The sequence below is a fragment of the Cervus elaphus genome, chromosome 23, assembly GCF_910594005.1.
Source record: "Cervus elaphus chromosome 23, mCerEla1.1, whole genome shotgun sequence".
In the NCBI taxonomy this organism is placed as follows: domain Eukaryota; kingdom Metazoa; phylum Chordata; class Mammalia; order Artiodactyla; family Cervidae; genus Cervus; species Cervus elaphus.
In genome coordinates this window covers 45,325,447-45,341,598 of record NC_057837.1, presented here as the reverse complement: position 1 = coordinate 45,341,598, position 16,152 = coordinate 45,325,447, and positions in this window count along the sequence as shown.

Genomic DNA, 16,152 nt, shown 5'->3' with positions numbered 1-16,152 from the left:
AACATGGACCATTTAGGATGGAGAACACAAGAATAATTCACTCAATGGTGGGTGCTTTATGTAATCTGGAGCCTTTTATCATAGTCATGCATGTTAAAGGTTTTTCTCCCACAAATTTATTCTAAGAATGAAGCCATCACCTAGATCAGCAACAGAGGTGAGGAGGTTACCCCTCCTGGCCCCTGACCCCCAACGTCCTGGAAATGCTTGTCCTGTCTCCAAACTAGCTCATGGTCTCCCAGAAACCACAGTGAACCACATGTGTTTTTGTCTCCAGTTTCTGCCCAGGAATGTGCTGAGATGCAGAAAGGGGTTGCAGTGTGAATCTGCTCTACAATACAAGGCAGAGTGCTTCTCTCTGCTTTATACAGAGAGGAGGAAGGAAAATTGTGTTTCTACTTGTGGAATCTACTCTGTTATATACTTGTTCTTGTCAGTCACTAAGTCGTGTCTGACTCTTTGCAACCCCATGGACTGCAGCACATCAGGTTCCCCTGTTTGCTCAAATTCATATCCTTTGAGTTGGTGTTGTTATCTAACCATCTCATCCTCTGCCACCCACTTCTCCTTTTGTCCTGAATCTTTCCCAGCATCAGGGTCTTTTCCAAACATTATAGGTAAATAAATGTGAGAATCAATCGAATACACAGAGTCATACTTCCTGCCTCTTGCCCTCATGCTCAAATATTCTATTTGTCATATGGTGGTCAGTCCAGAGAGTAAAAGTATCTGACAAAGAGATGGACCAAGAAAAGCAGAATTTATCCTTTTATATTAGCCCCAATTCTACCTCCTTTTCCTATCTTCTTTCTTCACGGCCCCAGATCCCAAATTCCTTTCTTTCTTCCACTAAGAAAGCAATGGCCGCATCAAACCATCAGGGAGAAATTTTTGCTGCAAAAAAAACCAGGAGGAGGAAAGTTAACATCTCATTGCCAAGTTTCAGAGTTTCCATTTTCAGCTCATCGGTTTTCCTCCCTATTAAAACGTGGTGGAAAGCCATGGAGGAAATGACCTACCGTGAGTCAATTAGTGGTTTGTCTTGCCAGGCAAAATAGTGCTGCTGTTTGGGCATCTGTGGTCACTGGTCCAGGATCCCTGAAAACACAGTGGCTTCAGCTGTGAACCCTGAACAGGAAGTGCACATGGGGGGGTCTTCGGAAGGGGGGTCTTCTTGGGGGTTTTTTTGGGGGAAAAAAGGCCTTCATTGTGCTTTTTTGGGAAAAAAAATCTCAGCTTTCCAGATGAGCAAGAAAAGATTTTCTAAAATATTTCGAAGTTGGACCCACTTATTTCAGTGCCTTCAGAATAACCACTCTTGCTCCAGTTCTGGAGGTCACCCTGACAGGGGTCCTCTAGGACCATCAGTCACATCTGCACTGCCTGTTTCTTTTGCTCTCACTGTGAAATAAAGGGTGGTCTGAGCAAAACACATTGCTTGCCAAGCACTTTGCAAGGCTCCAGTTATGTATCATTTCCACGTTAACAACAAACGAAAAAACAAAGACACTGGCACAGCATCGGAGGAATGTATGTGCCAGCTGTGGGACCATCCTCCACCAGGCCCGAGGGGACTCAGGACTGTTAACCTTAGTATCCAGGGCAAGGAGTGCACTGTGGGCTGACGGAGGCTGGTTTTCACTTTGTCTCTTCAATTCTTCACACTTGAGAAGGAGAAGCTGTGAAAAATCGCAGTCTGCCCTCTTCAGTCTTAGGGTAAATTCCTGGTTCTTGATGATTAAGTCGCCTACTAACAGACTCCCCGCACATCTGTGCCAATATTCCAAGCGTCTAGATATGATCTCCATGTCACCACTCTTCTCAGGTTACTGTGCAAGATTTGACATGTATCCAACTTGAAATTTTTAAAATAAGCCCATGTAAAATTTAATATTCAATTGGCTTCCCTGGTAAAGAATCTGCCTGCCAAGGAGGAGATGTAGGTTCGATCCCTGGGTCAGAAAGATCCCCTCAAGGAGGACATGGCAACCCACTCCAGTATTATTGCCTGGAGAATCTCATGGAGAGAGGAGCCAGTCAGGTTACATTACATAGGGTCGCAAAGATTCAGACATGGCTAAGTGACTGAGTACACACACACATATGCACACATATATGGTGTATATACACATGCATGCCTACATACATATGCATGCATACGTACTGGCAATTATATTGCAAGAAATCCATGTTTTCTCCCTCAGGGACTGTGGAGCTGAAAGCACTAACCCATTTAGGGGAGGATGGGCTTTCTCCTCCTGTCCCCTCCTAGCTGGCCATCATCATGGCTCTGTCACACCTTTGGTTGAACAGCCAGACTCTATCTCTTGGGGGCGGTGATCCAGCAGACATCACAAAGGAGAGAAAGGAGATTGTCTTTCTTCCTACCCCTGACCCCTGCACCCAAGGTCAGCAGCATATGCATGTCCGCAGGGCTACTGCTGACCGACCCAGGTAACAGATTCACAGTGGCAAGAAAGTGAGGGTAGAGGTTTAGAGCCTCCTGAAGCCTGGACTTCAGATTCCCAGACCGTTACTTCTGCCTTGGTCCATCTGTCAGAGCAAGAGTTGAGACCAGCTCGGACCCAAGGATGTAAAGAAACAGGCTCAACCTATGGATGGAAGAGCAGCAGTGCAGCTTGCAAAGACAGCATCTCCTGAGATGCTCCGTGGAAGTGAGTTGTTGCTACAACCCAAGGGGGGCAAGAGGAAGGAGATGAGGCTCCAGGAAGCTCCTGGAAACATTCCTATGTGACTATGCCCAGGATTTAAAGAGGTAATGGAGGACTCTAGCCATCGTACTGCTGGAGCCCCAAAATCTCAGAGCCCTTAAAAATTCATACCTGTGTCACTGCACGTGACATAGAAACCTGACCGTCTAAATGACTGGCTGAAAGTAACTAGAAGGCTAACTTGTGTTGGAAAAGGAATATTACAAAGGCTTACCATGATCTGATGGTGAGTCCCAAGTAGTAGAACTTTAACATTTCTCACTAGTTTCATGTAACTGAGTGTGTGTATTTAACTAATTCGCTATTTCTCTCTGCCCCTCTTCTGCCGTTTTCTATAGACTATGTTGGTAGTGAACGAGTTTATAATTTAATCTGTGAGTTTCATTTTACAAAAAAAAATTCTGACAGAACTCAAGGAAGAACAGATAAACTTGACCAGACCCAGAGAAACTTGATAACCATGGGTGTCCACTTTTGAAATGCAGCTGTGTCTCTTCTTGTAAAAGGGCCAACAGTGGCTTCAGCTGATAAAAAGAGAGTGGCTCAGATCTGGTGTCAGTGACTTCTGAACTCCAGGTCTTCTCAGAAGGATGCACGGGTGTCGGACAGTGGCTGCATTTTTAACACTTTGCCTTGTAAGGTCTTGAGTGTCCGAATCTCCACCCTTAGGGGAGACCTCCAAAGACAGGTGGGGGCGCAGGCCACCCGCCACTGCACCCAGGGCAAGGAGGCTGCTGGTCCCCACAGCTGGCCAGTCAGAGGAGGGTTCGCAGGCTGAGGAGGCTGTTTAGACATTTCTCCCTGGTAACTCCAATCTGAGGAATTGTAAAGGTGCACTCACCATTCTTTCTGTGAAGATGAGATCCATGGTGCGGGGAGAGTTAACATACTGAAACAAGGTCGCCATCATCACCATCACCATTACAGACCCCAACTGACCTTGTTGGTTAACTCATTGTTGTCTTTATTTATTTATTTTTTTTTTTGGGTTAAAATATTCAGAGTTGGTTTTGGAACTTTACAGCCAAACATAAGGCTCAAGGACATAAGCAATCAACTGTCTGAGCTTCATAGCTGGTATGAGAGATCAGGAAAAGATTCATATAAAAAATTAAGAACTAAAAAATTAGCTAGCTATGTAATCAGTGAAAATGATCTATTTGAATGCAGTTTTGAAATCTGTGCTGTGCTGTGCTGTGCTTAGTCGCTCAGTTATGCCCGATCTTTTGCAACCCCATGGACTATAGCCCTCCAGGCTCCTCTGTCCATGGGGATTCTCCAGGCAAGTTTACTGGAGTGGGTTGCCGTGCCCTCCTTCAGGGGATCTTCCCAAACCAGGGATCAAACCACATCTCTTATGTCTCCTGCATTGGCAGTCAGGTTCTTTACCATCTGAGCCACAAGGGAAGCCCAAGAATGCTGGAGTGTGTAGCCTAGCCCTTCTCCAGGGGGTCTTCCTAACCCAGGAGTTGAACCGGGGTCTACTGCATTGCAGCCAGATTCTTTACTAGCTGAGCTACTAGGGAAACCCTTTGAAATCCATAGTAGGGTCAAATGTTTTGGGGTTAAATATCTAGATCCTGGTGTTTTATTTATTCCTGTCACCCTTAAGTTGTCTGAAAGAGGAAAAAAATGAAAGAAAGTATGTAAATAAAACTTGCTCTGGTATCATTAATTATTAAGAAAAGAAAGAAAACTCATGTTTTTGTGAAAAAATAGAACATTTGTAATGCTAACATTTATATGTTTTATTCTGATGTTATGTTTCATTTTGCTTTAGTTAGGTAACATTTTGAAAATAAAAAATATAGCATTATTTTCAGTAATAGTGGTAAGAATACTGGAAATCAGTAAAGGGTATTTTCCGCTAAACATTAAAATGAGAGACTATAATTGAAAATCCTGATAAAAGGAATAATTTATTTTTCGATAAAATTACTGAATAGCATTTTAAATCCTTTAAGAATTCTCAGAAAGCAACCTTGTTAGAAAAAGTCTGTTTATGTTTTACTACTTTTAGATTTTAAATTATTCATTCTTGCAAAGCATATTTTTACTGCAGTTCATTAATTTTTAGAATCTATAGGTTTGTAGAACTCAATTTCCTTAATCATGCATGTAAAATTAATTATTGGAATTTTTATTTTGCTGAGTTCAGCGAGTGTGTGGAACCACACAAGATAGCCTTCAGCAAAATATGTAGCATCTAGCAGAAAAAGGAAAAATGATTCTTGTTTTTCCTTAAAATGAATTTTCTGTTTCAATAACTTGTATTCAAATCATTAGGGTAAATATATCACTTTCCTTTCCTTTGTTCATATTTTCAGCAAAGAACTGGAAATAACAACACTTGTACCCGTTGTAAAATATCTAGCCATACTGTGCATGATATAATTAGGTTTCCTAACAACACAGGTAAAGGAATATTAATTGAAGGAAATCATGAGTAAATTGAGCACTTGTATCCACTTTATTTGCCAATAAACACATAATTTTTAAAAACTAGATTTGGAAAAGATCATGGAAGCGTTGTGACACGGAGAAACACCGTTTTTCTTGGATCCAGATGTGGTGCTCTCTGCCCCATTTTACATGTGAATTACATAAAATTCTAGTAGGTACAATTTGAGGATTTTCGCATCCATTTAGTACTATTTTTAAAAAGAGGCAGCCGTCATTTGGGAGTGCAACCATTGCAAAGAGCGCTTGTGACCAACAATACAGCCAAAGGTTTTGTGTGAATTTGCAGATGACATAGTGTGAACTCCGGAGTGTGCAGAGGGCCCTTGTAAGTACATGATGAGCAGATCAAGACAAGATCTAATTCTGAAAGCTAAGTTTGGCCTATTGTTGCTCATTTATTATGTGTGTGCTCTTCTATTTTGTGTTATGTTTTGTTGACGATAGAGATAAATGTTCAAAAAAGCTTTTTCTGTAGGAATTGATGAAATTACTAATATAGTCAGTTATCCAAAACTTTGTGTTTAATAATATGTGACACCTTCAAAAGAGAATTTTCCTGCTACACATATTCCCCTGAATCATCTCACAGGTTTTGAAGAGAGAATGTCATTGGAATTTATTTCTTACTGGTCTTCAGTCATCAATCTTTAATGTATAAGGGCTTCCCAGGTGGCAGAGTGGTAAAGAAACCACCTGTCAATTCAGGAGACACAAGAGATGTGGGTTCTGTCTCTGGATTGGGAAGATCTCTTGGAAGAGGAAATGGCAACCCCCTCCAATACTCTTGCCTGGAGAATCCCATGAACAGAGAAGCCTAGCAGGTTATAGTTCACGGGATAGCAAAGAGTTGGACATGACTGAGCATAGTACACTTCAATGTATAATTTAGGGAAGTGAAAGCTATATTATTATCAAGTCAAATATTTTGACATTTATCTGAATGCTTTATTATAAAGCCCCACTCAAATAAGTAAAAATGACTTCATTGTCAAAATGTCACCCATGAATCACATAGATTTCAGCACAAGAAAAATGGAGAACAAGAAAGAAACTCCATGTTATAGTTCTGGGTATTCCACCAAGTCTTTGTAGAAAATAAACTCAAAGGACTGGAGAAAATATATAGAAGACTGGACTGAAAATACTGCTGTCTAATATTATTTTATATTAGATTCTAAAAGACATAGTTAAGATTTTAAAATCGGAAATTCTATAAAGAATTTTATGTTATGTGAGAGCCAAAAAGCCTTCTCTGCCTCCTGGACACGCAATTAAATATTAATCTTCCAAACAAATGATATGGTAACTGGAATGGAAAAGAGTAGGAATATAAGCTATATTCCACATGCTGCTGCTTGTTTCGGTAGTATCTTTTTGCCTCCTTGGAATATACATGGAAGATTTACATTCCAAGACAATAAGAGATGGAAAAAAGACAAGGGATGTTTTTTAAAAGCACATTTAGGAATGTTTAAAATGCACCTCGTTTTTAGATTCACTGATTTTTATTCTTTAAAACGAGGCTTTTCTATTTCCAAAGATGACATGTGCATCGTTCAGCCCCGCTGAAGAGCCACACGATTTGTTGCCAGCTATCTCATCAATCCTGCTTTAATCTTCCCGGGGTACTGAAGGAAAACATGCTGAGCTGTAGATTTCCTCTGCGGTGGCAGGAGGAATTGACTGAGCCACACGGCTGCTCTTCTGCAGGTCTTGAGAGCGCCTCTCCCCCAGTGCTCCCCTCTGCCGCCAGGGCTGCGGCAAGGTGTCCAGGAAGTGCCATGGTCACAGAGAGTGCTCCATTGATTAACCATGAAAACAGTAATGGGCCAGTCACTGAGCCCTGAAATGGCTCCTCTGAACTCCTTCAGGACGTCCAGGGTCACTACTCATGCTCCCTTGTGAGGATCAGCTTCAAGCTCTCTAGCTGTGAGCTCGCTACCTGCAACAAACTGCTTACGTTCCATCACAGCTTAACTGCCGCCTGCCAGGGTAGGGTGCTGGGGAACAGAGAGCAAGGAGCACCCAGCTTCACAGCTGCAGGAAGGGCTATCTGCACCCCCGACTTGGAGGATTTCCAGTCTGGAAAATGACTCTCCAGCGTATCAGGAAGTATAGGGAGGCAGTCTCTCAATGTGAATTTCTAGAATCTAAAAGTAAAAAGCTGGCTACTTCTGCACATCCCTTTAACTCTTCAAAGCTCTCTCCTATTTCCTCTGCTGGCTTATTTCTTATTTTACCTAGGGACCATTTCTGAAAATAAGAGGAAACCATGGCAAAACCATGACTAAGAAATATTAAATGGCTTTATGAGAATCACTGAAGGCAGAACTCTTCCTGTATCTAATCACCCCAACTATACTAATCAGTGTTCAGTTCAGTCGCTCTGTCATGTCCGACTCTTTGCCACCCCATGGACTGCAACCTGCCAGGCCTCCCTGTCCATCACCAATGCCCAGAGTTTACTCAAACCCATGCCCATTAAGTCTGTGATTCCATTCAACCATCTCATCTTCTGTAGTCCCCTTCTCCTCCCACCTTCAATCTTTCCCAACATCAGGGTCTTTTCCAATGAGTCAGTTCTTTGCATCAGGTGGCCAAAGTATTGGAATTTCAGCTTCAGCGTCAGTCCTTCCAATGAATATTCAGGCTTGATTTCCTTCAGAATGGACTGCTTTGATCTCCTTGCAGTCCAAGGGACTCTGAAGAGTCTTCTCCAACACAATTCAAAAGCATCGGTTCTTTAGTGCGCAGCTTTCTTTATAGTCCAACTCTCACATCCATCCATGACTACTGGAAAAACCATAGCTTTGACCATATGGAGCTTTGTTGGAAAAGTAATGTCTCTGCTTTTTAATATGCTGTTTAGGTTGGTCATAGCTTTTCTTCCAAGGAGCAAGTGTCTTTTAATTTCATGGCTTAACTTTTATTAAATTAAAAGTGTCTTTTAATTTCATTTCATAACTAAAATCAGTGTTAGTGAGACATATATATTCCCAGTAAGGGTGTATACAGAACATACATAATGTGGGAATATATAAAATGCACATGCACACATATACTAGTGTGGGAATATATGTCATATAAATACACATGTATATATGTCGAAAAGATCCCCTGAGTGGGAAATGGCAACCCTCTTCAGTATTCTTGCCTGGAAAATTCCAAGGACAGAGGAGCCTGCCGGGCTATAGTCCATGGGGTCGCAAAGAGTTGGACACGGTTGAGTGACTGAGCACACACACATATATGATATATATACACATGGATACATACATACATATGCACACATATAGTAGTGTGGGAATATGTGACATATAATTCACATACATATATATACACATAAGGTATACACATGAATCCTTACATACATATATACACACACGTGTACTGGTAGGGGAATATATACATAAACACTTGTAAGGGCTGTATATACAACATTTCCAAATCAAGTCTTCCCCTGGGTCCTAAAGCAGGCCATAAACATGCCGCTCCTGCCATCAGTGTGGATATTTCACGTTTACCAACTTTCACACTTGCTTTAAGACAAAGGTTCAAGGACTGTGCCTTCTCTGCCATTTTCCAGCAGAGCTAAGATGTAAATCTACAGTCTTGAAAGAGACCTCCCAAGTTATTTAGGCCTCCATCCTGATCCACATACCAAATAAGCCTGAGAGGGTTGCCAGTGATCTTAAAAAACTGCACAGACCCCGCATCTGAGCAGGGGCAGGTGACCGGCAGTCAGGCTCAGCCCATCCTCCCAGCAGAGGCTGCGTCTTCCCCCTTTCCAAGGGCCCTCAGCTTCAGTGGGACCCACCAGGATGGGCCACCTACTGCTCATCACTGCGGGCCAAGGGAAGAGGCAGCAGGGAACAGAGAGCTCTTAGCTGTAATACACAAGGAGATGAAATTACTAAAGAGAGTTACACACAGAAGCTACAGAGAAGAATAGCGTGTTCACAGACCAGTCCTGGAAATATGGATGTTAAGAGGGTCCCAGTGAAAACATGCAGAATGGTGCCCGGCTAACCGGCACAGCTTCTCAGAGAGCCCAAGATTTTTTTCTCATAAGCAATGTTAACCATGCTGCTCAGCTACCTCAAAGAGCGATGAATAAAACATGAGCAAGCAAAATGTTGTTGTTGTTCAGTCGCCAAGTTGTGTCTGACTCATTGCAACTCCATGGACTGCAGCATGCCAAGTTTCCCTGTCCCTCACCATCTCCTGGAGTTTGCTCAAGCTCATGTCCATTGAATCAATGATGTCATTGCTCTAAGAGCAATGAGGAAAACATGAGCAAGTAAAATATGACAATTTTATTTCAAATTCCTTCCATAACCATAATCACATGCTTAAAAGAACTTCTCCCTAATGATACTTGATTCATGGACCTAGCATTCCAGGTTCCTAGGCAATATTGTTCTTTACAGATTCGGACTTAACTTTCACTACCAGACATATCCACAACTGAGTGACGTGTCCACTTTGTCCCAACCATTTCATTTTTTCTGGAACTATTAGTAATTGCCCTCCACTCTCCCCCAGAAGCATATTGTACACCTTCCAACCTAGGGGACTCATCTTCTGGTGTCATATCTTTTCGTTTTTTCATACTGCTCATGGGGTTCCCACGGCAAAAATACTGGAGTGGTTTGCCATTTCCTCCTCCAGTGGACCACATTTTGTCAGAAGTCTTCACTAGGACCCATCCATCTTGGGTGGCCCTGCATGGCATGGCTCATAGCTTCATTGTATTAGGAAAGCTTCTTTGTCACAACAAGGCTGTGATCTATATTTGCAAATAGATGGGGACTTTTTTGGGTTATCCAGTGGCTAAGACTCTGCTCTCCCAATGCAGGGAGCCAGGTTCAATCCTTGGTCAGGGAACTAGACCCCCTGTGCCACAGCTAAGATTCTGTCTGGCCAAATAAACAAATATTTTTTTAAAAAAGGAGAGAGATGAAACCTACTATGCATATTTTATAACAAAAATTATTTACTTAAAGAAGTAAATTCTAGAAAAAACCAAAAATCAATCAGTAATAGATTAAGTATGAAAGATTAGATATGTTATTTTCTTGAAAATTACTTAGAATATAATTTCAGTTTTTATCAAACTTTGAAGACATTTTATACCCTCACTATAAAGTGCTTCTTCTAATGACACCAGTTTTAAATACTTTGTGGTAATGATTTATATAATTTGAAGTGGTTATTTTCCATACTTCATTACTTTCCCCCAAACGATCATTGATTTGATAATTACTTGATATTTTAAAGCCTGAAGACATACTGTCCTTGAAAATGTTTTAAATGTCTTGTTCTAAGCAAAAATAAATTACATGAACTTAGAGATGATTTATTTTTTCAACAAAGATAAAGATCATTTTATTTTATCTTAATTGACTGCTTAGCCACATATCTTATCCCAGAAATCAACATATAGCTTGTTAACGGACCATAAAGTAAGGCATTTCTCCATATCATGTGCAAATATTATTGCATTTTATTAGGATGACCCAGGATCCACCATAGACAACATTTTACTCACTGGTTTCCCTCTGGCTTCTCTGCCAGGACCCTGATGTGTGACTTTTGTCTCTGCAAAGCGGGCTGACATTTAAATGTGAACCATTTGATTAATTTTGAGCATTCAATTAGTCTGTGCTGTTGTCACATTTATATTTCAGACTTGTCCTGTAGACATGCTTAAGAATTTAATACAGCTATTATTTATTGCAGTACACATTTTTACATGAACTAAAGAGTATGTGAAGAAATTTAGTAAGCATTTGGTGGGATATACCTGAAATTTTGGGTAGAGCTGGTGGGAAAGTCAATGATATGCAAAGAATTGTGCCTAGCAAGAATTAACATACACTTGATCAGCAAGATCCTGCAGTTTTATAATTCATGAAAATACTTGGGGCATCCCTGAAGGTATTAATAGTATGGTATCTTAAATAGCAGGCTTCCCTGGTGGCTCAGTGGTAAAGAATCCACCTGTCAACGCAGGAGATGTGAGTTCGATCCCTGGGTCAGAAAGATCCCCTGGAAGAGGAAATGGCAAACCATTCCAGTATTATTGCCTGGGGAATCCTATGGACAGAGGAGCCTGGCAGGCTGCGGTCTGCAGAGTTACAAACAGTCAGGCATAACTAAGCGACTAAACAACAACATCTTGAGTAGAATATGTATCCCTGGTTTGAACTAGTCCTTCAGAATACATTAATTAATCAAAACACCAATGCTAGGAATTTCCATGCCCTTCTGATAGACTTATAAACCTATTCAAAATTGTATATATTGTTTTATAATGTAACTGAACATTATAGAAAGTGCTTCTTAACCATTTTTAAAGCAAATTCATAACTTCTAAGAGATCTTCCCAAGAACATAATTAAAAAGTTCACTGCAAGAGAACAAACAGGATTATTGGGGTGAAAGCATTATTAAATATGGGAGCATGAGAGTTACCAAGTGAACTTAATAAAACATTTTGACTGTACTCTCAGTTGAAATTAGTAATAATATATGCATTAATTGTAGTTTTTAGTATACCCTACTTTATAATGTTCTTTCTTATCATTTTGCAAGATGAGGTACCATCATACTGTCAGTCACACAAGTGTGAGACTATATACACACAAACCTAGGCTTCCTAGGTGGCTCAGTGGTAAAGAATCCACCCACCAGTGCAGGAGATGCAGGAGACGTGGGTTGAATCCCTGGGTCAGGAAGATTCCCGGGGGGAAGGAAATGGCAACCCCCTCCGGTTTTCTTGCCTGGGAAATTCCATGGACAGAGGAGCCTGGTGAGCTATTGTCCATGGGGTCACAAAAGAGTCAGACACGACTGAGCGACTAACACTTTATAATGTCCTTTCTCATCATTTTGCAAGATGAGGTATCCTCATACTGTCAGTCACACAAGTGTGAGCATATACACACACAAATATACATGATTCATCTAAGGAATGTGTGCATATATATGTGTGTGTGTATACACACTTGCTTTCTGCCATATTTTCATTCCTTCATCACTTATTGTACATGTTACATATTTGTGACTTCTTAAAACACCAGCATCAGTTAATGTTTCAAGTGTGCACTGTGCTCGTGCCTGTGTGTGTCTCAGCCTGCGGAGAGCAGAGAGCTCACTGCATGTTGTATTTGTGCAGTAGGCTCTGGTCTTCGCTTTTTCTGGTCCTTCTCCACTTTTGATTGCAGTATTGGCGATTTAAGGCAAGACCCTGCTGGGAAGAGGGACAAGAGAGAAACTCAAATTGTTGAGTGTTTACTGCACAGTGATAGATTTAAGAATAATTTTAATTTTCTTTGTCTTTCCAAACATCCCTCAATTCACATGAATTCTCTGCACCCTCAGAAGAAAACCAGGCACATAACAAAGCAAAGCCAATGGTGATGCTGGCGGAGTCCAGGCTAGTCCCATGACTAGCATACAGCAGCGGCAGATGAGTCCCAGATGGCCAGTCTGGATTTTAAGCTGACTGCTGTTCACCTTTTCGTCTGAGTTTGAAGGACTATTAAGATCAAGGAAAACATTTGAATGCAACTTTCTCTTCTTTATTCAAAATGATCTATTCTTTTCTATGCTTTAAATGATCATCTCCTTCATTTAAATGGCTTGCTGGAAACATGTCTCCTAATGAAACCCCATTATGCTTTTTCATAACTTCTGACTTGAGTGAGTTCAGCACTGGGCTCAGAAAGATATTAATTTAAAAGGAAAAAAAAAGATCAGATGTAATGAGCTGTGAAAAGACTGTACGTCTGGAAAGAATAACACTGAAAGACACTTAATATAAGGCCAATTATTTGACTGGCACTTGGATCTTGCCATTTGTAATAACCTCAACAGAAGAAAATTTCAACATAGAGATCTTCTCTACAATATATACAGAGTACCGGAGGACACAGGAAAATGATCTTCAGCTAAGATATCTCCAAGCACACACATAATCTGCACAGTCTTTAGGCAAGTTACTATCTCTCTGCGCCTCATTTGTTTCAACTTAAAAATAGGGTGCATGTGTCTGTGTGCAGGGGGTGGGGTGAGTGCATTTATGTATCAGAGTCTTACAAACACTAAATGAACTAAAATATGTAAAGTGCTTTAAAAAGTACCATCGGCATATCCCAATTTTTATCTCATTATTGCTTTGTTTGGGGATTCTACCCTGTTTCACAAAATCTGCATACAACAGGAGGCTAAAATAGGAGCATAACGTAGGCAGAAAATAGAAGGAATTTTGACTCACTTGTTCACAAAGCAAATCTATCTCTAAAATCTCCAGAAAGGTGCTAAGAAAATTGCCACCCGTACCTAAAAATCTTCTTATAAAAGATACTAATCAATAGTGACTGCTGCCAGGATGACAATGGCCGAGAGAAAACTTGCATTAAGAGCTGTTCATTTAGACACTACCTTCTCTTTAAAATGATCTTCAATTGACCTCAAATATCATATCAAAAAAAATGAACATGAAAGTCGCGTTCAGAGTAACTAGGGGATATTTTAAATATGAAAAAAATCCTGGCTGTCTCGACAGCTCTTCTTTTTCAAATGTCAGCAGCAAACATCATCGTTCAGAAGACGGATTTCTAGCTACCTTTCAGGATGGAGGGAACGATGATCACACATTAAACTAAGGGCACAAGGAAAAAATGAGAGATACTCAGATTCTCTTTGCATCAGCATGAGTTGAAGAAAAAAATCTCCCTACGTTGTCAAAAGAAGAATTGGAGACAAAATATCTGTGAACTGTAGCCAAGGCGAGCACACATTTTTCAGGCTTTTTTCAGCAACTTCCCCAGAAAGATAAAAGGTGCAGTAACTCTTCATAGAGAAGTGTGGATGATTTATCTACTCAATTACGCTTGATGTCAAGAGGCACCAAAGCAGAAGACGGTCCCAATGACCATGTACCTTATACACTGCAGTTCAGAGCTGAGCCCCACACAGTCCAACATTGCCTCACACATGACCACTGCTCCTCCACACTATGATCAGGGCTTTGGAAGTTTTGAAAATGATGAGATAAGTGGCAACATCACTAGCTACCATTCATACTCCTAGCACACTTTCAGAATCACGGAGGCATTGTCTGCTGAGGCATCTTTCCAGATGTAGTATCTACTGTGACCCCTGTTGATCCCAGTCCACTCCCAGCCATCTTTATGGGATCTGGTGACCATAAGTAACTGGGGACCCGGACAAGGATGCCCACAGAGGAAAAGGATGCTGGTAGGGGTGACACAAGGCATTTTGCATGCTTTATTTATTTATTTTTTAAAACTAGCCACTGGTTTTCAATGCTACTTTGTCCTAAATTATTTTTAAGTGACAAGAATTTGTTAAAGCATTGTAAAGAAATCTCTCCGCCTCTGGGAGTAGTAATGGAGAGGGTCTATTTGTCTATTTTAAATCAACAGAGGGCTCAAGAATCTTAACTGTCATCATTGATTGATCCATATCTTATCATTATATAGAGTGGCCAACAGGCATAATATTTTCTCACACATCTCTTCCCATCTGGTTATATCTCTCTTTGTCCCACGTGAGTCTCTCTGAATGTTTTTCGGATATTTAAAAACATATGTGGTTATATTTGCTTTAAAAAAAAAAAGCTGCTGGAAAGAAGTATCAGTGTATTTTCTGGGTAGTTAAGAAGTTAACGCATTGAGTCTTTAGTGCCCTGATGAGATAGATAGTCCATTCCCATCTGCAAGGAGTGAAATTCTTATAAAAATGCAAAGAGAAGTTAGGACAAAGGATAACTCAGCAGAAGAAAAAGCCATACCATAAAAACTGTATCAGAATATTTTTAAAATTTCAACTAAATTTGGGTGTGATAAGCACAATCCACACTTGCAGAATTTAGTGTTTCAGCTGATAAATGAACAGTTTGGGACCCTTTACAAACTTGTCTGCTCTGGGAGGGTTTGAGTGAGGTCTCTGCTCTCTTGATGACCCACCGTTAAATCTTTGAAACTACAAGTGAAATGCAAAGCTCCAACTCCACAAATCCAGCTTCAACCACACAAATATGTCATTGCCAGCCTAACACAGCATAATTAATCCCTTCACATTTCCCCTGTCTACACAGTACAGTATAACTATGGGTTGTCCATCACCTCCAGACTTCCCTAGGTGAGTAATTATTATGATAATTAACAGTTAGGGAAATTACCTGCACAGACCTAGCCTGGGGTACAGAAAGAAAAGTTGGTATTTTGCTTGTGCACTTAGTTTCATGTCTATGTGGTGTGTGTGTGTGTGTACACGTGTGTGTCTGTGCATAGGTGGCATGTGACACATATGCCTTATACTAAAGAGAACAATCTGGGTTGCTTTCTTTCAAATCTGAGCTCCTGAGGATTTGCACATTCAGAGAGAGGACTGCATCTGTTTGAATCTCTGTCAGATAAACAAATATTTAAATGTAAGCAATATTGGAGAGATTGCTTTAAGCGCTGAAGCATGGCATGGCATTTAGGAGGAAAAACAATTGGGCAAGTGCCGGTGTAACTGACTACAGATCACTGGAGCAGGGAGCTTGCTGGGGATGCAGCACACCGCAGACACATCCCTGAGGCTTCCATGGATGGTGGGTCATTTACCAGCAGAATTTACTGGTAAAGTAACTTAGGGAAGCTGAGTTCCTAAGCACACATCAGAGCACAATAGCTATGATGCTAAAACACAAACATTTTGTCCACTTTGTCAAGCATCCTATTTGTTCTCCTAAAAGCCCCTTCCTTCTCCCATTTATTTCCTTACTAAGTGGGTTTATCTTCTATTTCAAGGAGATGCTGTTGGGCTACACTTTTTTTTTTTCTTTTTTCACTTTAATACCTCTGGTTTTAATTGTTTTCAGACTCAGTACCACAAAGATGAGATGGCTAGTTGATAAACAGGATGACAGAATCATGCA